Below are 25,550 nucleotides of genomic sequence, written 5' to 3' on the forward strand. Positions count from 1 at the left end.
TAGCGCAAAATCATTCTCATTATGGCTTCTTTCCAAGGCGACGTCCGTTTGATCAAAAGAAATTGTCCAGTTAGAAACCAGGCACCGTCACAGAATACGCGTGCCCTTCACTAACAGATATACATTTGTTTGTCAGCGTGTTAGTGTTCTAACGTTTCTCCTACGTTTTGAACATTCATACGGTGTCCCAACTATCCCGATTTACTTACAAAGAAGGAAAATATCAATCAAATATTATGGATACTTCACAAGACTAAACCAAATTCGTTTTTGGCAAATTGGCAAAAGGTGAAAGTAATGTTAAAAACGCGCTGTTCTGAGTCGATTTTTTAAAACACGGAACAATAAAATGAATTCAAAACTGCAGAGGGAATAAAAAGAAAACTTCTTGCACCGCCCGTGGATGGTTTTCAAAGATATGTTTATGTCCTCCCTCCAAACTTCTGCCACAATTGAGACTGCGACTTAAGTGTCTTAAAATCAATTCACTTTAGAGTTGATAGTTGGATGATAATAAACACAAATCTGATGCCAAAATAGACGCCCTGAGCGAAACAACTGGAAAGGAATTGTCCCATAGAATTGGTCTAAACCGCCCAGCAATCACGGTACAACAGGAAATTGGAGAGCTTCAGATTGCCAAGTTGTTAAGGTTGATTTCAAAGTGACGCAGCCATGATGGGGCTTCATTAACTGTTGCAACTAGTCCTATCGAAAGTGGTCTATCTGCCGGGAATGGAGGACTAACAATAAACGATTCCATCAAATTGAGTTTCTTCTGCGTTTCCGATTTTTCTAAACATCCACCATCGGCGAGAGAGATTTATTGAGCTCATTCTGACGGATGACTGGGGTCGATGGCAGTATACTTTATTCATCCTACTCCTCTGACCTCTCGGTACCGCCGGGGGGCTCGGGGAGCGGCGGTACCCGGGCAGGGGCCCGCCGCTGCGGCGGGGAGGACCCGGAGTCAGACCTCTGTTAAGATAAAGACTCCGATGAACAGCGGGTTTGGTACACTGATTGCTTTGCTTCCAGGTGAGACCGTCGTGTAGAGAGAGGCCAGCCATATCAAGAAAAGCCTCGGGGCCCCTGCGCTCCTCCCCCGCGGCGCCGGCAACGCACCAGTGGTAATAAGTACGTGAATGCCATGAGACTCGCTTCATTAATGAAGTCCAATACAGGATGCCGGGGCTGTGGCATTTGTATGAGAAGAGGGTTTCTGTGCATCGCCTTGTAAGTTGGATTTCATATCACAAACGATCTGAATCATTAAAAGTAAAAATTGCTTTATCCTTTAAATGTGGAATTTATGCTGCTTGCGCTGGGATGGCTCAGTCGAAGCGTTTTACTGCAAAGTGGGTTCCGTGTCTGACTTATGAACGTTACGCAGAACAAGTTTCAAGATGATATTTGACTTTAAAACCTCTCGCTGTAAGATGGTCAGGAGAAAAGAGGGTAAAATTGACAAAGCGTTGGTCAAAGTGATTAGCAAATGTATGACACGGTTGTGCGTCCACATCAAGTTTGTGCACGTACACATCACGACAGGACATTAGTTTTTATTGAAAGCTCTGTTAATTTAGAGGCCAACTAAATGAAAAATCTTGAACTTTCTTTCCGAAAAATCGATCGAAGTGAAAGAAGTGCATACAGGTTATTAATCCGGGCTTGGGTGGCGCCGTTTGAAGGGTTTAATGGAAATAGTTGGGCTCTAGTTCGCGCAGTGGTATTGGAAGATGTGTGCTTCTGATAATTTGTACAGTATCTTAGTGTCAATTTCACAGGGATTTGTTTCTGTTTTCGATAAGACGACGCTTATGGCTGCTTATAAAATGCTTCATTGCTTGTTATTTTTGTCGGATTCGGGGATCACGGGATATCTATATCCGGGAAAATTTGTTTCCAGCAATCAATGCGGCATCAAGCATGATGGAATGTGATAAGACTCGTTTCTAAAAAAAATCCATCTCAATTTATTTGAGCCTCTGGACGATTGAGGAAATCCAGGCAAGGGCGACAGCCTGTCTCAGTACAAGGTGACATTGTCGGTTCCAAGCTATCACAGCCGACAATTGCCTTTGTGGTTGGTTGAATTCCCCCGCGCTTTTGCAGCAGAATTCGTAATCCTCTTCCGCCACAAATGAAATAAAGGATATCTCCCCACAGAAAATCCCTTACCTGTGAGACGCTGATAAGGAGAGAGAGTAGGCGGAGGTGGCAGCGTCAGAAATTTTATCTCACATTTTCCGCTTGAGTAATGTTCGATTTGGGGCTCAATCCCTCTTCACTCTACACTACATACAAAGGTCTTTCATGAAATTTGATGAAGACTTTTTTTAATCCTTGAAAGAATGGAAACGCTACGTGATATATGCGGTTCAATGGTATTTTTCGTCGGCTCAAGTTGTTTGGAAGAAGCAGATACGACTTAGAATGGATAGCCTTCAAGCCGTCTTTCATCTATATTTCATTAGGAATGCGTATAAAGTTTTGATATTCAGTATATTGGATAGAAAAAGTCATATTCGGTAATGGCACTCTCTTTAACTACATTTCCTACCTGAAAAGGACCAGCGTGGAAAACTTGCCAGCTCTCATATCATCATTTGCATTTCCCACTTACGCCTATGGTGTTCCGACCCCGTGAACCAGAAAACTCTACGCAAATAAAAGCTTTGCCCGACCATCGACAGCTCAATTTGTCAACGTCGACGAACCGAGGTTTTTCTTTAACCTCAGAGGTCTCCAATACCAAATCCTATCTTCTAATGCTTGTTTTGTATTCTGGTCACCCTGCAAAAGCGTCAGCGTAACTCGGCACGTGAAGGGATGAAAACCCCCCAAAACAAGTCTAAACACAAAAATAGACGACTCTGCGGCAACTTCGAAGCGAAGTGGTTAGATTTGATTTCCCGTTTCCCAGCCGGAGGATAGAGTGGGTGGAAGAGTTTCCTACTACAATGATAAGGTTGACGAACACGCTAGGACGTACGGTGAGTGGCATAATATCTGTGTGTTTGGTGTCAGTTGTAGCGTACACATGAGACTTGTCTGTGTTTAAAAAAAAAAGCTGTCTCTAAATTACAGCAAATAAGGATAGGGACGGATAGAGAGGGGATATAATCGACCTAATCAAACGGAATCCTGGTAAGGTACCATACTGCGACATATCAGATAAGGCAAATTGGTTATGAATTTGAATATGTTTGTAAAGAAAGAAAATACAGACGAATTCTTCTCTTTCCAGTTGCAATTGATATACTGCGATGGGCAGGAAAACTGACTGTGATATCGTCAACATCAACAGCAAAGATACCAGGTAGGTATCAGCATATCTTCACTTCAGGCGTTCACCACAAAATACCTCTAATGGCTTAATGTCGTTTTTAGCAATGCAATCTTTATTTGTTACCACATGTAAGCGTTTCATCGAGTAAACTGCTTCATCATTGCTTAATGACTGGGGCTTCTATTGTTTGCTGAGTGCTTTTAGTGCTGGGGACTGACACAATCCATCTGTGGGATTAATGGACAGAGGATAGACCGATACTTAGCCGGAGTAGCGTTCGCGCATGAATGTTCGATTATAGGCATTTTGCCGCATGGTGTCTAAAAGTGACAAACGAATAGCACGATTGGAATCTACTACCAAGACTCCGTGGAGTGCGATGCAATGTTTTCGCTGATGATGTATGAGCTCAGGAGATGCCTTTTCAGTCGAGTGCGCACTATACCATATTTGACGTATAGGGGAAGGAGAATCACGGTGAAATCTTACGCCCTGAGGGCTCCCCATAGACGCACTTCATAATTAACCCTGCCAGATGGAACATGACACCATTGTCTTTCGTTAGCGTACCCTTCACAGTTTGCAATTTAGTGCAGGTTGGCTGACAGCTTCGCCCGTTCTGTGCCAGCGGTCTTGTTTTGTCACTTAGTCGCGCTAGAAGTGTCTGCTTTCGCTCCGCAGCGCCGAACGGTAAAGTGCCTCACAATGGCGTGAAATTTCAGAACATAATGGCGGGGCCCGCCGTCTTCACACGGCGGTGACTCCTGGGTGCTGTCCCTGGTGCTGAAACCATAGTCGGTGAAAAATTGTCCCTCCCTTACCGGTGTGACAACAATATCCTTGGAAGATTTGTGAAGCGCGTTAGACGTAATTCCCATAAAACTTCTGGCCATCATTCTCTCACAGTATCCGGTGAGTTCCCGTCAAGAAAACCGCTATACGCACGAACTCTTTCCCGGAAAGATACCAAAATGTGCCTTAGATGGTGCATCTGGGATAAGAGAAGCTTGTGATAAGTAGTATCCAAGACAAGACAAGGCAAAGCCTGGAGTTATACCATGAATTACTCGCCTTGTTTATGTGTTCATATTCTACCATATACGTGACAGGAGCAAACAAGCATGTAGCTTTATCTCACTTGTGGTATTCCTAAACCAAGCATTCTCCTGTAGCCGAGCCAAACCTGCGTATACCTGCAAACCCGAAGGAGGTACACTCAAAACCATCTCTGTATTCGATGACTGGATGTCTTAACATTTTTTAGAGTCATCTGTGGTCTGTCATACTTTTTTACTGAATCAGATAAAGGCCTAATGTCACGATGAAATGAGAAAGATATCTCTGTGTGTTTCTGGCAAAATGCATCCATGTGTAGACAATTACGTACAAAGATTGACTTCTTAAAAATGCTGTATGTATATGCTACCTCTCTTTCACATCATGGAACTCACTCAAAACCGTTTGAGAGGATTTCCTGCAACCCATCTTGTCATCTATTGAAAAGCATGTTACAGAAGCGTTTTCTACAGTCAATTAATCGAATTTGTACGTGAGAAATGCTACTAAAATTTATTAGCTACATGTGTAACCACGTCATAGATTTAAGACTAAGTGGAAGAAAACTACCAATAATCATAATATGGATGACGATCTGCACAGGGGTACGGATTCTTCACAGTCATAAGCATGTTGCTTTAGCTCGCTTGTGATATTCTTAGCAAGCATTCTACTGTAGCAGAGCCAAACCTGCGTGTACCTGCAAACCCGAAGGAGGTACACGTGGGTTCGGCCCTGCTATGGGAGGAGAATGAAATCAAGATGCAAGTAATATACTCGATTATTATAGTATACATGTATGTAGCTACTGTTCCGGTTACATTACCAGCGGTAGAACTCGAAGTGAATCGTTGCGACTGAATCTTTGGAAACGCTGTGATGCAGGCAAGTTTTAGTTTTAGTTTTATGGCTTCTCCCATGAGGGATGTTGGTAGAGGGTACGTAATGGCAAAGACTGATGACCTGTTGTTCCTATGAGACAATTTTTGTTCATCAGGCTCGTCGCGGTGCCCCAGACCACTTTTGGCTTCAGCCCTTCAGATGGATGTATTGTTCCCCCATGAACTTGTTGTCCACCATTCACTCTAAAATCCGTGTTGTGATCGGCAGCGAGGGAACTGCACTGTGATGTACCAGCAAGGGAAGAATCACTATCTAGTAGTGTTACCATTCATCAAGCGTCTCTGGTGGATGCAGCGGGAAGTTAGGTTTCCGGGGACATGCTGTGCTTTTTGTACCGAAAACCTTCGAATTCTACCGAGACTCTGCAGATGTATTCTTGTTGAATCATAACGAGGAATGTATCCTCTACCCATACCTGATTGGATGTTTTGGGATGCCGTCTCTTGGCATAAAGAAAACGTTAAAAAACGTATGTTATGCCAGGAAATTTCTTTTCTGTTAAACCACAATATTCTCCATCCTTTGATGAAGGTTAGACATCCAGGTAAAAAGATACGCCAAAAATAGTTACTCAAGCAACTGGATAAAATTTTGAAACAGCCAGACGTTTCAGACAGCATACGCTATCTTTCGTCAGTGACTAAAGAAAGATCTGGTAGAAGTAGGTTTTATACCAAAATTCTCCATCGCCTTGTTTCACTACTTAGCAGATTGCACTCGCAATCATTAGATAGCACACATACACGTAATTACAAGCAGATTTTACTGATAAGTCAAGGTCCAGTTTCCGTCTTATCAAGCTTTGTCATCACTCGTCAAATCTGACATTTTCCCCAGAGGAGGAAGCCATGTAACCTTCCCATCCGCGACTGTTTGTCGAATTGTCTGTCTCTCACATTGGAGAGTGGTGATAAGGAAACCTCTGCACCCAAGATGAGATATCTCTGTGCAAGGGTCCCAACGTTACGACCGGGGTTAGGGCGTCGAACCATTTCCAATTTGTACCTGTTGTTAACGTTGAAGATGTCTGAGTCTCTAAGGTGCGATATATCACGGAGAAAAGTCTCCCCTGAAATGACACGTCAGTTCGCCATTTGTGTCGTGACCCCTTATCTTACATACATAACAGCAGGTTTCCAACGCAATTGTGCCGCCATGTTCCTCGCTTACTTGAAGTTTGGAGGGTTTTTTTGTACAACTCTCACAGTAGAATGACTTATGTCTTTCCTCCTGAGCATTCTAGTCTCCTGGTGAAGACTTATCGCGGGAAAATACGGGAAGACGCCTGCCTGGGTAATTGTGGAATCTGTGGTGACACTTTTGTCGCCCTCCCCGACTCCAGAGAAATGCGTTCTGAATGTCGAAGGAAATAACGTCGGGAATTTGTCAAGGACTGTTGCAATGATTAACATACCGGCTTCAAAAGGTACAAGTTCAACCGGGATGATGCTTTCTGAAGTTGATACATGTATCACATTTACGTACTTCTGGCGCTTGTTCTAAAATTGTACCGAAGAACTCGCACAAAAGAACAAAATGCACATGGAAATAACAGAAATACAGAATGAAGTCTTGAATGATTCGAAGCTACTTTTGCTGCATGAAGCGGTAAATCATCCGCCCACAGAAAGATGACAAAGAGGCCCTTCAGGAATAGCAGCTCACTATAGCCGTGCTTTCTCTATATAATTCGGCTCAACAGCTCAGACCTATATTAGCTGAAGACGTGCACATTGTACCGAAGTATGCACATCTCCAAGTAGTGTTACAACGGTAAACTAAATACAAAGGGTCGGCTTTGTTTGTGAATAAGTGCGTTTGATGTTGTTCGCATCTATTGCTTTAATCTCTTAGCTATGGATTCCTTGAGACACCAGGGCGCTGCAGATATTGTCTCGGTAACAAGTTGGAATGGACGGGGTGCACTGGAATATCTGCACGGTCTATTCTCACGACAAGAGGTACGACCTGGCATTTGCATATCGGTATCCACCGCATCTTTCCCTAACATAAAAGTAGATCTCCTATTTCACGCCAGAGCGAATACTCCTAAGCACGTTTACTACGGAAATGTTTGCGGCGCCAGAGGCCCTTTAGTACTCTCATCCCTCGTAATTCTTAATACACCACTATAACTATTCCATATCTATCAAATATCTTTCTTAGGAGCCCTGATACCACAGTGCGCGCTGTTATTGAAGCAGTGAAACGCTAAACCCCTTACTTGTAGGTGTTAGACGGTGTCTCAATTTCGTGCTTTGGCGGACTCGCGTTTGTGAGGGCCCGGAGGGAGGGCGGGTTAACAGCGGAGAAGAGCACCTCTCCTCCGCTGCCGATAACCACGCACCCCGACCCCGCCAAATTACTCACCGCGCGCGTCTAACGTACCCGAGGATGGAAGGTGAAGAAGAAAAAAATCGATCGCCTCATCAGTGTGGATCCTCATGTTTTGGCAGCCCAAGTAGGATTAGGGTTTCAAAGGCCGCTGATCCACACACCGTCACCTCCATGAGCCGATTGGTCTCCGCAGACCCGCGAGAAAAGCGGGCAAGATTTCACCGCGCTGAGTCAGGCATTCAGACCCTCTTAGAAAAATCTCTGGCTACACTCGAGTCAAAAAGCTTCGGGCCTCTCGCCAGGGCTGTTTCTGTCGCACTGGGAACTGAGCGAGGTCGAGTCAATACGTGGAAAACTTAACCCCTTATATACTGTGAGGTAGTGCGTCCATTAACTGTCCACGTGTACTTTTCTCTGTCGAGTTTGGACAAAATCTGTATTCAGTTCCTTGTCAACATTTATGTCTACACTACACTGGCAAATGCATTTCCATTGCAAGTAGATACGTCAGAGAATTGCCTCTTGTAACTCATTGAACAGGAAGGATCAAAGGTCACTTAAAGTACATTTCCACCTATCTCTGGCCACAGCATATCACATATCGCCATGGAAATTTGTTACGTCGTTAAGATATGACCACAAGTGAAACAGTTCAAATGATTAAAAACGTTGAGGTAGAACACGTGTCACAATTATTGTCGAAAGAAAAGCAGTCTTGTCTTGTTGATTTTATCGAGTTTGCCTTAATGTATAATCTAGGTAGTGTTGAAACAAAATTTGCTAACCTGGACCGGATGTGACCCCATGAACCTGTTACCATGGTGATGACCGGTACTGATAACGTATCGTGTTCTATACCCGCTGTGCCGAATTTCATTATACTTATTTCTAAACTATTTCACTCTTCAACCTATGATTTCAGACTTCTGTAAAGCCATAAAGATACATTAAAATCCTTTACATTTCTATGAAATGAAACTTGAAACTGTATGATATTTTGTCAAAGAGGTCAATTTTGTTATGATGTCAACGTGCACTGTTTTTGACATTTCATTACTGTCAATCTAATCACAGAATGTGTGTCTTTAATTCAAGTCCATTGAGAAATAGTGATCAACTTAGATATTTCATTTGCATTTGGCTAAGGATAAAGCATCGTAGGCAATATAACAGGGAATTTGCTTCATTGTCTCTGTGAGGAAGAAATATATATATGTAACACATTTGATCTTCAAAAAGAGCACATTCTCAAGAGAAGAAATATAATATATATATAAATCATGTGATGCTATTAAGAGAAAGTGATATCTTGAAAATTATTCTCAAGACATGATATCTCTCACTCTCTCTCTCTCTCTCTCCCTCTCTCTCTTTCTCTCTCTATGTATATTTCTTCTCTTGATAATATTTCTTCAGGAACAAACATTAGTATGGTCTTTCGTAGATGAAATATATTTCTTCTTTCCATATATAACATATAGTTCATATTTTGTCCGGGTGTTGCAATTTCCGACCTAAGAAAATATCGGTCACATTTCCATTCCACACGCTTCTCCATAGCAGTGAAGGAATGTTGTAATTTCAGCATCAGTAGCAGTCGTGGCGCTCCCACTGCTCGCGTAGGTGTTCACGCAGGTTAGAACCCTCGCCAGGCTGGATCTGCCGGCGCCAGAAACGCCCTGACTTTGACCTTTGGCAGCCCAGTCTGCCATAGAGGGCAGATAGAAATGAAACGATCAAGGGAACGTTTGCTTAGGTCAGGTATCTGAACAACAGGCCAGGAATTGGAAATCACTGTCAAACGTGATTCTATTTTTTCTACATATCTAAACTGCTTAATCATCAGCAGTACATGTGTGCAGTACATATATTCTAAAAAAGGTTCTATCTACTGTTTCGGATCAAAAATGGCAATGTGTAACGCATGATGTGACCTGCACAGCTTCATTCTGTGTTTTAACCAAAGTGACTTGATCAAATATGTCATTCATCAGTAGATTCTCATAACCCAACGGTTGCACAGCCGGAATACCAATGCCATTGGCAATGCCATATTCCGGGGCATCGGATCTTTAAGATTCCGGTTCATTTTGTTCATGATTCTAAATGATTCCGCAACAACGCTTATAACAATACTACCGTACAGAAAACTTGTTATTTGCCATATTAGGGAACGTTGAGCTTAAATGAGTGATTCCCACCCACTGTGATGACGTTTATCATATACATTTCACAACGCATGACTAGACACATGGCATTTCCCGCTGCTCGTTTAAAGGTGAAGGAACACTGCAGTGAAGACTTCGGTAGTCAGGATACATCAGAACATTGCCGCGTCTTCTCCGACAACCGGAGAAATTTGATTATCTGGTCAGCTAAGGAGAATGGCGGAGAAAGAGTTGATTAATCATACTTGAACGCTGAAGGGAAAGAGAAGACATTTTCGCTGGTCGCGAACGAATATGTTTCCGTGACAACTAGCCGATAATTGTAGAGCGGCCTCATCGCACTTAATGTTGTGATGTGGCATAGAGTGTGCATCGCTAAGAAATCACACCCAAAAGCACTTAGCAAGAAATGTCAATGGTTAGCTTTCGCTTAGAGGTCCAATCTTTGTCCTATATAGTTGTTTGAGGAGGAGGGGGTGGTTTAGCAATACTTAGATAGGTGAGCAGAAAGCAGCACTTGAAATTAAAGTAAATATGAAGGTCTGTAAGCAGAGGTACCAGTCTCCTGATAGCCACACACCTCCATAAACATATCAGGACACAGTGATTAAATATATGTAACTTTATGAGAAATGTGGTGATAATTTACAGTTACAGTGATTTCGGCTAGCTGTACAATAGCAGAACGTGTATCTGTGCGGAATCCTAAAGAACTCAACTGTTTCACATGAAGCCCTTGAGTTGACCCGCGCGCCTGTGTGTGTGCAGTTCGTAGAAAATCTTCTAGTGATCCTAGAACAGACGATTAAATGACCCCTAGCAGCCTGTAGAGTTAATCTCGATTGCCAGACGCGCCTAGGGAGGCCGGCTACCTTGTTTCCTAACGTGGGGGAGGGCTTAACGTAGCAAGGAACCCAGAGCGACGTCTGGTGAACGAGATTATCAATGAAGGTATTCGTCTAGATTAAAGCACGGTACATACTAGCAATACTCAAGAATAAGAGAGAACAATATATGGATGAGAAACCTCTCGCAATGTGAGATAGACTTGGTCGGTCAGCTAAAACATATTGGACATTAAAGGAAAGATACATACCCAATGCAATCATTTATTGCCAGTAGGTTTCTATACGTTAAGTCAAATGAAGACTCGCGGCAAGTTAAATCTGGTAGATATGATCATGTGCATCTGTAATAAATCTATTTCAAAATCTGCACGTCGTATACTATGGCAAGTAAGTTCTTTGCATATGTGCATATGCTGATGATTATGGACGTTTATCATTTGTGATGCGTATGCTTTGGAAATGAGGAGACATCCATCGAGAAAGTGTGCGCTAATAACCATAACAGTGTAGCCTGATAGATGTAAAAGCAGCCCACAATCCATATGAAGCATTTATACGCGCACGTAAAAGAAACTGTATCACAGTCGATAGTGGGAGATGAAATTTGCACACATGACATATCACAGAGGCATACGGTGCCTCCCACTTTTCATTTTTATTATATTCTCTCGTGGCGCCGTTTTATTAAACTCGTTTCTCAGGACCATTAGTTTGCTAGGCGCTTCTGAAAAGATTGGATGTGGGTAAATGTATTTCTTGACGTATTGTCATATTCTTTTATATCGAAATTGTCCCCGTTTTCGCCCGTTCGCACCAATAGACCACAATAACGGCTGCAGGATTTACGCGGGGTGAGCGGTAAATTCCTCCTTTTGATTTCCCTCGATCGGCGGGACTTTGAGAGAGCTAGGTCAGTGTGCTGTTATCCGTCTTCGCCACACGTTTTATGAGATAAAGATTAAATTTTGTCAAAATTTGGGACGTATTTACTACTTCATAATGCCTCCATGTATCAGGGGTAGAGGCGGCGTCATTTGTAAACCAGCAAGGTCAAATGAAAGGTCAGGTCACGCTCGTGAAACTGATGTTGATGTGGGAATCGACTCTGGGAGGAGAAGTTGAATAATTCAGGCGAACAATAGATGACTAGATTACAGGTGATATAAATAAGTCAGGACGACGTATGTGAAGCGAGCCGAAATTAAGTGTTAAAAGTTGCAAAGTGCGCAGAAATATGCAATACATTCTTGCATGTTGCATATTGCATACAGCGCTAAATGGAGGCGTGGTGATTTACCATAACAGTTTTAGACAGTGACTATTCTTTCGGTTCGCCGTTCCTTTCATCAACTCGTATTCCCAGAAAAAAACTTTAAGCTAGGTCAAAGGAGGTTAAAAAAAACAGTAAAACGCCCACCTGAAAATATAATATTATGTAATATTATTTCCATCAGAATGATCAACCAAACTACTGATGATCCGTAGGGAATTATTGTCTTTGTTGCCCCCCACTTAGTATCCCCCAAAACAGCCAAAATCAGCAAAAAACATGAAAACCACCCAAAGACGGTTTCAAGAAACCCATAGCTTGGTCAATATGAGGCCAGGGTTAACGGATTTTTTTTCAATCCCAATAAAATGTGTCAAGTGACTGTGAAGTGGAAGGTGGGATATGTGATATCAGTATCCCCGGATGGATTGCTACAATGTAAACGTCGCAATATTGGATCTACACATTCATTTTTCAGAATCCATCTTTCAAAGATGACAAATATCACCTTCCTGGGTCATCTTCATGCATTTAAAGTGCCCGACTTAAACGTGTTCGCGAAGTATTGAGGAAATGCTCCTACTAGTTTTTCTTTTGGAGTCTAATGTGCCATCTGTCTTGCACCCCACCACATTATGAGAGCCGCGTGCGATTTATGAACTTTCGCACTATTCCCCAAAGGTTGATCACTTAATTGCACCATCTACTGTGGGTGTCGCGAGATTGTCAATTAATGCACAGCTGGGCTCCTAATGTTGCTGTTGTCGTTGATATACAGCAATCACAATTATTGACACAGTACCTCAGTGGAACAAATGGCCCAATGCAAGAGTATTTTACATTTCATTCTCACAAAAACTTGTTTGTTCTCGGTAGTGCGGGAGCCTAGAAAGAGTTTACACGATCTTAAAGTTTAGCTGTGGACAATAATCAAACCGCGGGCCCGACAAATGATAATCATCTCCCCATTGAATCAAAATGACAGATACGGTAGCATGGTCCGCCATTACTCTATGTTTAACCGTAAAAGGTACACTATAAAGTGTTTTCCTCGATCCATTAATTTGCCCTGACATGATGAAGCTGCAGTTTGCACAGTAAAGGGACTGTAAAAAATCGCGCATCGGCACATGCAGAGCGTGTTGAAACGGAGGCAATGCGTGAAACTTTCTGCCGGATTCCTGCTGATTGAGAACGATACGAGAAGTGCGTGCTGAAATGTGGTGACGTCGTTTCAGCAGCCCGTTTCAGTTGAATCGCGGGAGCAATGTCATCTGAGCGCTGGCGGCTGTAGGCCATTCCCGTGCGTTCACATGTCGGTAATGATGCGGTTGGCGTTTCAGTCCAGTGGAGTCCATCTGTCCTAGCTTTAATGACCGGCTAGAGGGGGGAGTTACTCAAACGCCTATGTCCATGATCCATCTGTACAGATAGTTGACATCTGGATAAATAGATAATATCTTGTGCATTTATTTGTTTACAATGAACCAAGTTATAAATAAAAAGGTAAACACCTTACTTATCATTTCACTTCATACTGGACCTTAAGCGATTCAAAATCTATTTTTTGTGACCTTTGAGCTTTGACCCAGAGGGTTTTTACAGAGATTGTAAAGGACAATAACGTTTGCCGTGGCCAGAACTTGTAAAATATGAAAACCATGATAAGGAACTGTGCTCGTTAATTTGTTATTGGCGATAAAAAGAAATGACTCATCAATTTTAGATGGGAAAGGTGGTGAATTAACGCGTACTCAAAGAGAATCGTCCCTTACAGGCAAGCAAATCATGCCAATCAAAGTTTTCTAATGTATGCCCCAAAGTTCTAACATTTTCGAAGCATGGGGTCTTGAACACTTTTCCAAAGTTCATTTTACGTATTTCTCAACCTTTTTGAAGGGTCAACAACGAAATCCAAGCGTGATAAACTGACTTCTGTTAGAATGGCCCGCTGATTGGTATGCTGCTTCTTGCAGATCCGCAAGCATCTTGACGCCTGTAGATGACATCTAAATTGACCGAGTCACCTTGCCTTAGGCCGTGACCAACGGACGGGGAGCAACTTTAGGTAGGACGGCAGCAGGAACTTGAAGGAGGAACCCTATCCCTCAGCTGAATAATTTAGACGCGGGGTAAAGAGGCAGCAGTTGGGACTGAATAATTCAAGCAAGAAATCGAATGTGCAAGAGCGCGTGGGGAAGGGGCCCGGTACAGAACAGCGAACTTGAATCACTTTGATTACCGCGAGGAAATGAACCTCTTATGGGCCTTTCTTTGGCTGATTTGATTGGTGGGTGCCCGTCCCTGTGTAGGTGATGTATGGCGGCAGCGGTCATGGGCGGGCACCGCGGTGGAACGCGGCGAAATTAGACATCGACCGGGGCCAGCAGACGCTAATGCCCGCGCAGAGAAAATTTCCCCGCCCACACGACAAGTTTGTGAGCCGGCTCGGAATAGAAAAGCGGAGAGCGTCAGTCAAATTGCTCGTATGCTCAGTATTTTTACCTCCAGCGACTTTTCATCGAGACGTGTTTTTTTTCATACAATAATGAAAATGGGGTTAATCGGGAATTTTTCCTCAGCAAAATATTCCACATGGAATAATACATGTATGAGTTAACGTCAGCTTCAATGTTTGAGCAAGCCAAATCATTTTAACGGATTATTGTGCTAACACTAACAATTACCATTTAAACATGTCAGACAAACTGCAAGTATAAGTATATTTGGCATTTCGTCTACATTGTTTTGTTAAGCATAATTCAATCAACTCATATTGAGTATAGAATATGTAGAAAAGATCATAAATAGAGTGAGGAGTCATTTTAATGTATTCATGAAGATTCGATTTGATTTATTTATTTGGCTGTAAAAAATAGTACGGCCAGGGCTACCCAACTAGCCAAAGGCTATTACAAAGGGTTAGCCCTGATAACTGAACAATATACAAAATTCAGCCCAGGCTAGTACTGGTTAACAGTTTGGTTGATTTTCATCATATTTCTATTGTTACCTTCCTAACATTGATTTTGTAAAAATGCCCATATATAAAGTTGAACATTTTTCAAAAATAAAAAAAGATTTTACAGTAATATGATATGGTTACCAGAAGTACAATGATTAAGCCAGTCCTATTGCGGAAATATTTTACTTCTACCAAATTCCATTGGTAAATATGTTGTATGTGTGTCTAATCAAGGAAACACCTATAGCATTAAAACCGCGATGTTCAGCTTAGGTAAATACATGTCTTTTTAGTGTCTTTTGCCCTTCCCCCTCGTAAAGTATAACCATGCACATTTACCGACTTGATCCGTGCAAGTTCCTGTTACAAATTAAGTGCCAGCTCTGCAGCTTTGTAGATCACGAGCCGCACATTTGAAAGCATCATACGCACCAGTGACGGTAACCATGCTGCATACACAACATCCAATTTAATGCAGGCGGTGGCAGCCGAGAAAAGTACAATCCGGATATCCCCATCATGATACCCAGGGCTCTAGCTGCTACATATTCCGTTCATTCTGGTGCATATTCTATTCATTGTATTCTATCCTGCTCTATTGTGCGCGTTATTGACGCTATATTCTGTCTCACGTTTTCTGAGCTCTCAAAGAAAGGGCATCACATTGAATATAATGTCCTTGCTTACAGAGAAGTTAGCGGTGTCGCGGAATGTCAGAGCTACATGATATGAATGGCAGCGAACCGCTAAAAGACGCGACTATATAATACATAACATTCCCTCCTTCACTCTGTATTTCCATCTAACATTCTCTCTATCTTGTTTACAGTCTCCACCGATTCACAATATGGACGTTCCTACTACCTCCCATAAACGTTATGTATTTGAGTCCCGTGAATCCAGGTATGGTTGTAATCAAAGCTCCATTCTGGGAGCATTTGGCAAATGGCCGTACTTGGGGGCACAGACACACCCCGCATTCAGGCTTGTCAATTCAGCCCGCTATGCCACCTGTGCCCCTACATATACAAGGTTGTGAATTGCCCGGATGGAAATGAATTCCAGCGCACAGCGTAATTAAAGAGGTCGCGGGAGTGAAGCGAGCTCGAGTTAATACCTGTCTTTGAATAACGAGTGAGCGCAAAGGGGAATGCCTCGACACAATACCGGCGGCGGTATGAATAATTTCTTATGAATAACATGAATAATGTTATCTGCATACGCGTGCTCCGTGGAGGATGACTTCTTATTGAAGCCTCGCTCATGCGGACCGCCTGATAACGAAATAAATTACTTGTATGCATATTGCACGCGTGCAGGAATAATAAGTAGGTACTTCGCAAAATCAACACAAACATCAGAATTTTCCCCGCTTTCCTTAGACGGTAATCCTCGAAGATGGATTTGAAGTAAACTTGGATAAGATAGCTCTAAACCGAGCCGGAGATGTGATAATGTAGAAACACGTTGTGTTTCCACGCACGGCGGGTTTTATGCCAAGGTGTACCGGTATAATCATGAGGATTAATTGAATTTTTAAACGCAAAATCATTTGCAGTAATTGGATGAAAGGACGGGGCGGGGATGGGACGTGGCCTAATACCCTTGAGTCTTGTATCTTTGTGACAGTATTCAGGTCCACATGCGGTCACTCGCACAGAGGGTCTCATCCTAGCCCTGCCTATGAGGTAGACATAATATGTTCATTAGACTGCCGCTATTACGCTCAGTCCATTGTAATTTGCGCGGTAATATATCTTATAAATGTCGGCTTGTTTCAGCACCTGATCTCACTCATGTAATTGAATCGTGGTTAGCGCATCAGTGAGGTTTATAAGGGACGTGGCTGAAGGCTACGGTGCTGTCTTTCCTTCGGTGATACGGTGATGAGGATGCTGCCAGCCCGTCCCCCCTCCCCACCGCTTCATTATGTATTCAGCACGAATCCTCTCCCATCAAGCCCGGACCCATTATCCTTGGTGCGGCATTGAGAGAGAGCTGCGGCAGCCGCGGGTGCGGCCCCATCTCCCGGCATCAGCGGCAGCGGGCACAGGAGCATCTCTCCACCGAGCAGACCGGGGCGCGGGCGCGCCTAGGGTTTCCTCCATGCCAGCAGGTAGCGAGTTATGACGTTTTTGTCGTCCCTATTGTGTCATAACGCCGACAGAGATTTTCTCGCGTGCCTAACGCGGCTTACAGATTGGAAGCTGGCTCGTGTGACGCTCGCATCTCGACATTTTAATTGGAAAGCCGCTCAGCACCAAGGTGAGGCTGCCCTCGCCTTTAAAAATGTCCACCCAGTTTTCTTCTCGCTCTATATTTCCTCTCCAAACCCGGCTACAGCTGGAGATTACAGCGCTCCTGGAGTAGCAAAAATTGACATTGGACTCAATTACTAAATTATTCAAATGGGAGGAGGAATCATCCTTTTTTTTCATCTCCGCAATATCGACTCGCATTAGTCACAGCATCTGGCGGCACATCAAACGGTGCTTTCCACCTCCGTTGCATTCTGGTCGTCCTCTCCTGGGCCCACAGTCCACTTCGTGTCGCTTTCTGTGTCTATTTTAGAGCAGATGAGAGGGTCCTTCTCGGGATGAGAGGGCCCGGGCACCTGTGCTCGCGTTTTGTAATTGTAATCAGCCCTTGCCTAGATGTGCGCCCCGTAGCTCGCGGCTTTTCGGCGTGACCTCTGCCTCATTTTCTCTTTGTAGGGATTCCCTGCTGCCCTGTACAGGGCCGCCCAGCACACCGGCTTCCTCTGTCAGTCTCCTCACCGACACGGGAGAGACCTGTCCAATATGTCTCCCAATATGGCTCCTACAAATCCGTCCGTCTCTACACTCGGCAAAAACCTCATTTCAACGGCCGGACGGAAGGCAAGAGACACCCGACGTACTCAACATGAAAACATGGAGAATCTTCTATTCCAGGTGCGTATATTTCCTGCCATTTATTTCGACTTCCCCTTTTCGCTCCAGGCAACGTCTTCCATATTGTATTTCCTGTCTACCGACCAGGTTGTAAATTCCATCCCAATATCAGATTATCATCTTTTGTTTGAAAATTGAAAGCGTCGTGTTTGCAAAATAGCAAATGAGTGTGAATGATGATGTCACTTTCCCCACCGTTTCCTTCCCCGATGTGTCGTTCTCTGGACTTACCAAGACCTTGTCGTCTTCCATTTTATGTCTTTAATTTTCACCGTTTATTTGTTATTGGATTTTGCGCTTTAATTTGTCACTAGAAGGGGACCCATCACTCAATTTTGCTCCGCTGTCATATTATGCATAATTCTTCGCATACATTAATTATTAATGAGGCCATTATATAGCCTTTGTCAGTGTGCTCCGACCGTATTAACGACAAAGCGATGCTCACACGAGGTCTCAGATGCGACGGAGAGACTGCTACGTGCAAGTGGCCCTTGTTCCATTCGGTCTTATTCCATGGAAGCGGGCGGTGGAAATTCCAGGTGCGGCCGATCGCCCTCCCGGCTCAGTGCGCACCACCCGGCAGACACTGCTTGTAATATTGGGTGACGTCGTTTTTCGTACGTGCTCCGCCTTTCCTCCTTTTCGCATCAGTGTGTGCGTTGGAATTTGCGGGGATGAAACACGAAGCGGTGGATGGGACGATGTCGGTGTGCATTCCGGCTGGGCGCGGGGACAGAGAGGTTCAGACTGCGGGTAAGGTGTCTCCATGCCGATGGTAGTTTCCCCATTCTAGTCCCGAAACAACGGCGCATTCTTTCCTAACAGTAATATTCGCGGTCTTCTCTTCATCTGTATGCCTCACATTCTGCGGCTTACCGTCATCATTTTTGTTGTCCATAGCTTTTCACGCCCTTTTTTCGCAAGTCGGTTGTACCATACGTGCCCCAAATCCTTGATTCTGCTGTGTATTTGATACGAGATTCTTCTTGTCGTGTTTTCTAAATTCTAAATGTAACTAAAACATTTCTTCGTCTTTCTAGTGTGATGATAACCCGCAGTTTTTTGCCCTGTTTCGCCCGTCTTTGTGCCGGCAGGGTTCGCCCGCCACACTGTGATTTCTCATTATGTTTGCGGTCAGGTTTTTCCCCAGCATATAATGTATTCTGATCACCTTGTGCATGCGTGAGCCATCGTTCTGCACTCCATCGATTTTTCTGAAATGGAATGGAGATATTTTTTACGGGTTTCCTATCGCCCGTTGGTTCCGAACGGTTAAAACGGCCCCCGTTTTGTTCTTATTGCAGAATTTGTCACCGGTGATATATGATTGCCTCTCGTTATATTGCTTTATTTGCATGTAAGCCGGGTGCGCCATGCTTGTCCCCCGGGAGAGAACAGAAGAACAATAGACATAAAGCAGCCATCCTTCCTTCAGCAGTGGTGGAACTGTGGGTGGATTCTATTATAGTGTATCCTGTATTAGACAGAAGATGACTGTTGTATGTGTGTAGCTTGTTATTCGGGTGTGTTTGATAGAAATGTTTCGGGTCTCCTTCGGCACTGCTCGGAAACCGTCGTATCCCTCGGCAAATCTCGGCTTGGCTCTTAGTGTTCACGGCGGTCCTTAATTTAACATTGTGCAATTAAGGCACGCGGTGAATGCCAAGAACAGGGCCCCATCCTCACCGATCTCCCTCCCCACGAGAGACTGTGCACGCCGAGGGTACGCTGGATTCAACACGGCAATTTTCCTGTGATATGCACGCCTGCTGAAGGCCCTGTGGTGTTAGAGATATATCCATTAATGACTCGTGATCTCTGCATGATGCCCCGAATGTCCCAGTTCGGCATTAGAATTCTTATCATCCGTCAACATCTGTACCGGACAGGGACCATTTTCGTTTGCCGCCTGTCGTAAAATTCACATATTACTGTCGCAAAATTGGACGTGTGCTGGGCATGACGCCGCGACAATAACGTCCTCGGCCATGTGCGGTGGAAAGAATGAATACGCAGAAAATCTAGCCGAAATGACCCTTTCTGTAATTCACCGACCGGCCTCCCTTTGCAATAAATCGCTTCAAAACCCTCCGGGGAAATTACCGGCCATTAATATGAATTGAGGAGAATGCGAAATTATGAAGAATTCATGTATTCAATCAAAGTTTCCCCCGCCTTCATATCGACATGGCAAACCAAATTGTCCCCTCGTCGACGGGAAGAGAACTTCGCCCTAATATACCATCTGCATGTAGTCCTTTCATATGGGCCAAACTACGTCATCATGATTATAGTTTCTCTCAATTGCTTTATCTACTCAAATATTTTTCACTTTTATTTTTCCGGGACTGCTACTTTTTTGAATTGGTGGATATGTAGTTTATGGGAAACGAAATGACTAGAATATTCTGCTTTTGATGTTTGTATATCTCTCTAGCTCTCTCGTGATGTGCAAGGAAAAGCATTTGTGAATTCTGCGAATTTGGCACGGACTTGGAGTGCGCACTAGACTACGTCGAATTAAGGCGGTGCCCGTCGGACTGAGAGCACTAATAACATCGGCACATCTTTATTCCACACGGCGCTTTGAAAATGTTTTTGCATACACATTACATGTGTTGCATAATGAAAGCGCTGAATACTCAGCGGATTTTAGTGCAAAGAAGTCGAGTCAAATTTGCAACCCGTGGAAAATTACTCAGATGAAAAATTCTCTCAAGCTTGCAACTGCTTTTCCTTGAATTATGTTGAAACTGATTTACCTACGCTTACGGCATTTATGGGGAATTTTGTCAAGTGGGCACGACAGGCAATATTTAATTGTGAAGTTGAATCAATTTGTGCGGAAATTGTACGTATCTAACGGCGTCTGAAATAGACAGTTCGATATGACACGATGCAATAATGTTCGATTGGCTTAGTCCGTGTACTATAAATTTAACTTTGCGTCGAATCTGCGCTGTACAGTGTGGAGATTATGTTACTCCCATGGCGTGATCCTATTATATCCAATGTCTGTGAAGTTCAATACCCGTTCCTGTGCACTGCCGCAGCGGGGGATCAATAAAAATCGATTTATCGTAACTCATTTATGTCTGCCTATCTTTTTGCCTAAGCTTCGTTTATTACGCACAGGGTTTCGCAATGGACAAAGGGGCTAGTAACAATTTCTACTCGAGTTTTTTTCAATCAACTGAGTGGTACTTACTGTCCAACAAATTAACTCATTCAGTAAAGGAGAGGCGTGTTTTAATGGAATGAAGGGTCGAAATAATCGATAACTGTGTATCGGTCTTTACCGTGTGCCAGTCGAAAATCTGGAAACAGCCTGGAGATTTTTCGTCGATTGAAACTCTTATGCTTTCTTTACTCAAATTGGTTCAGGTTTCCTTCTTTTGTTTTACTGGGCTGGTTTTCTGGATTCCTTGTCATTAAGCACTCTGATACACTGCCTTTATGAACATTTATCGTATAGTATTGGCATTCTATGCTAGAGAAAATTATCAGGTATGAAACTGGATACAGAAAAGCAAATAAAAAACTTCGTAAAAAAATGAAACGAAGTCAGGAAACTTGCAATTAAGAGGTTATTTCATTCGATAAAATTTTCAAATGATAGAAATGATTTTGTATTTGATTGAAAACTTAGGAAATGTACCACTAAACGTGTGATAGAAATTGTTCTGACCCCAGACCCATAACGCCTCCAAAAATTTATAATATCACATGCTGTGAACTATTTGCATATATATGGAATCTAAACCCTCGGTGCTTAGTTGAAAACCCCAACCAATGTAAACGTGGCCCCAAACCAAGAAATAGAACTACATTATTTGTAACAGCGATTCGGCATTCGGTTTGAGTATTTACATATTGGCAATGTGCCTCCGTTGCAGAGATTTTGAATATTCCGTCTGCGTTTGGCGACAGCTATGCAAATTAAGATGCATGGCTTAACGTAACTGATGTCATAGAAAATAGCACTAATTGGAGGGCATCAAATTGCTGCCTTTCGAATAACTGATGACGTCGACAGCGGCCCCGTAATCTGTATCTCAGCGGAGGTCTCGAATACGAATGTTGCTGAATTCACTGCTTCTTTTCCGGTTTATCGGGAGCACAGCAGCAAGCTCTGAACGATTGCTCACGTGATTACGTATTTCTGAAAAAGAGGAAACCGTGCAGTATTTCTGACGTATATAAATAGTAAATCTACATGAGGTCACGGGGTCACCTAAGCTATATTTCCCCCGACTTTAGCACGTTGATAGGGACCTGTATGGCTGATTGGGTGAGTGAGTGAGTGAGTGAGGTTTGAGCCTCTCTTGTTCAAGGATTTTACAAACCCAATGGAGATAGTATTTTTTACATATATTTGGCTGGGAATTTTCATTTCGGGCAGTCAACTAAATTACTCAGTTTCAAATTTAGTCAAAAACTATAAAAAATTAGCATCATTTATCATTATTGTTCTAAACGATTACATGAACGTGTACATTTTAAGGGTGGCCCAATAAAACAATTCTCTACAAAATCATATGAGGCAGTTACTAAATACAACTGATAGAATGGTAAGATTATGCGTATCACATACGTCTATTTTATACCAGATAATACGCCTGGAGACCTCTGAAGATAACCAATACAGTAATATATGTGCATATGTATGTGCATTTATTCAACAGTTTCCCATGCAGAGTGATGAATCTGTGTTTTACCTGATGTGCCCTTTATACTGGTTAATCAACCCGCGCCGTTCGTATCTCCCATCCTTTATTACACGAGAGAAAGGTTAATCTGTTCAGCGCAATATGGATTTTATGGGATGTGTAATAGAATAAAGCAACTCGGCAGGGACTACGTATTGTATAAAAAGAGTCCTTTGGCGGGCGCTAACATTATTGCCTTGCGCTCGTCTTCCACTAGAGATATTGGCCTCATAAAACGCAGCGCCAACCCGTAACCTGTCGATATGCTTTTAACTCTCCAGTTGGAGTAACTTAGCCCCCGTTGCGTTATTAGTTAGGCTGAGAGCTTTTCTGTGTAGCGGTACCATAAAACCGATGCTATCTGGCTGCCGGAACACCGCGGGCGGTGATGTCATCGCCACTCCTCACGTTGTTGGCGGTAACCAATAAAATCCACCCGGGTCTGACGAGCGCCATTAAATCAACAACCCGCCTACCGTGTGTGCAATCTAATTTCAGCGGCTCAAATCTTCCTTAAACCGACATATGCTAGTAATTTCCAGCTTATCTTAAAACATGCTTCTGTGTTCATGCGGTCTACATGATTGTAGACCGGCCTGTCAAAATCAGCCGCTGTCACGAAGACTTCACACAAGAAGCCGCTGATTATAACGGGCACTTTCCGTGGTGCTAGTCTATGAGCTGTACGTGTGATGTGTGCTGACTAAGCACGGGACCTGTCCTTGGTGCTGACCCGCAGTCAACCGTGAAGAGAGAACTGACAGACTCAGCTTTCCTGGGCTGAGCTAGAGAGAGATAGTGCACCGTTATCTAGCATGTATACAAAGCGGGGTAGATACAGTTAGGGTGGAAATAAACGGATTTAGATACAATTATTACCAATGCAAATTGAACTCACAAAGTTGAAATGGTCGGGGCAGACCACAGTTTCTTTACTTTATCTAGAAGCAGTTTTTACTTTTGATAAGATATAATCCCTTTATGAAAGGATAAAAGAAGAAATTCAGCATATTTTAGCAAAAGAATTATAATATTTCTTACTGCGATATTACTCATACACTCACTTAATGTTTAGTTCCATAAAACCCATAAAGATACATAAAAACAAAAGACGATTTTAAGGAGAAATGTAAGGCTAAGGCAAAAATTCACAAATGAGTTCAACAGTGACAACCGTATTCACGCCACGCTTACCTTCACCATGCTTGTCACGAGTCTGATCAATCACGGGGACAAGATGACGTCAGTGCCTACGTCAGTGACGGCAGATATCAACCAAAGGCACCGACAGACGACAGTGTCTACCCGACAGAAGCCTTCATGCTCGTCAAACGCCGGCAGCACTGAGTCTCTACAACCACACATCAGATAAGGTGGCATATGTAGTATAAAGGAGATCGATTATCTTTAGAACGGTAGCTCATGAACTTTAAAAACTGCCCTTGAATTCCGTGGAATTATGAACAGTCAAGGTCACTGATGTTATCAGGTCGTAGCCTCATATATGAAATACTAAAATACAACTGTAAATGACTGGCTGGCGTTATTGTTACTATACACATTCAGCAAACTAAGGACCTCACTTTTTGAGGAACCTTTGTCTCGTTTAAATCTTGTGAACATATGTAACATATGGTCTAAGACCCTTACGTTTGGGCGAAGCCGAACATGGACGGTAGGTACAAAAGGGATGGGCGTCCGTGTAGTCATGGGAGGGATAAAAAAAAGAGCTGAATCAGATAAAGGTTTGGAAATACATCACGTTCGGAAGCCCACCATTTTCTGATTGCATGTCAGTAGAGGGGACCTCTAGAAAGGGGACCTCTATAAAGTGTGAAATAATCATATTCTCTTATACATTTGTTACATAGATAAGAATCTAACACACGCATAGGCATAACCACATAGCCGCAGATATGACACTTCTTTGCACCCATCCGACTTCACAACTAGTGGAAAAAGAAACGCGCACGTGTGAACAAACGATGGTCGTGTCAGGAACTCCCAAAATGAAATGCAAGAGTCAGAACAAAGGCCATAGGTCGTCGCTGCCTCACGGGCGTTTGGAGACCGGGAGATGTGATTCCAATCTAATAACGTCTCGTTTCTCCCGATGAATTAATTCTCGTCTGCCACTATCAGCCATAACGGAACGTTCGGAGCAAACGGATCACTCTCTGTACGCGAGTCAGCTCCAACTCCTATAAACAGGGTCGTTTTTCACACGTACCTGCGGTCGTTGTGGTGTCCCACAACAGCAGTTTGTGAATGTCTTACACGACTCCATTACGACTGGAGGGTATTTGCGGAGTCCTCTGACAACTGGTTTACTCTGTTTCCCCCCTAAAGCCTTTCCAGCAGACTCGTATGAGTCACTGACGTCCCAATCTTATATAAGCAGCGCCTTAATTCTAAATAACGGGCTGGTGGAGAGGATTAGCTTATCTCTTAAAACAGCACACCAAGTATAACATGAGGACGTCGTATTCGTTACCGCCGAGCGGCGGTGTCTAATTTTGCCGTGACTTCCATCAGTTCTCCCCGGCTCAGTCTGCACCTGCGGCCCGGGTCTTTAATGTGGCGCCCGCGGCTATTAGAGACAAAACTGCCGCTGGGGTCGGTCGGCTGAGGAAGCGACGCGGACAAATGAGTTGGAGGCGGAGTAATTTGAAAGCTGACATTGACAAACTCGCCCCATTTCAGAAATCGATTTTGGCAGTCAAATGGAGCATGCGCAATAAATTGTCATTCGATGCTGCCGAATCTCGAGTAATGTTCCCTCTACCGTCTTTCATCAACAACTTCGTACTGTCGTTCCGCCAGATTCCATATGCACGAATATTTCTCTGTGGAGAAATTTTATCCAACTGACAGAGACTCAGAGACTCCGGTTCAGTCAAGACAAGTGGGGGGGGGGGGGGGGGTATGGATCAAACTGACCTGTGATGGTGTATTTTGTGAAACATGAGAACTTAAGTAAAAATAGTTTTATGGTTTTAGGAGCAGGGTGCCACATATTAAACTTAAGTGGATGGGTATGGAAAGATTTAATGACTGTTCAGAAAG

General features: G+C 43.4%; 1 long non-coding RNA gene across 1 annotated transcript; it reads left to right on the forward strand.

Moving 5' to 3' along the window:
- Positions 1 to 2,817: 2,817 nt before the first annotated feature.
- On the forward strand, positions 2,818 to 20,863 carry LOC136427697 (uncharacterized). The gene is made up of 3 exons (XR_010754498.1): positions 2,818 to 2,996; positions 3,251 to 3,322; positions 17,554 to 20,863. It is a non-coding gene; the product is annotated as an uncharacterized lncRNA (long non-coding RNA).
- The last annotated feature ends 4,687 nt before the right edge of the window (positions 20,864 to 25,550 follow it).

This window comes from Branchiostoma lanceolatum, chromosome 2 (assembly GCF_035083965.1).
Source record: "Branchiostoma lanceolatum isolate klBraLanc5 chromosome 2, klBraLanc5.hap2, whole genome shotgun sequence".
Classification (NCBI taxonomy): domain Eukaryota; kingdom Metazoa; phylum Chordata; class Leptocardii; order Amphioxiformes; family Branchiostomatidae; genus Branchiostoma; species Branchiostoma lanceolatum.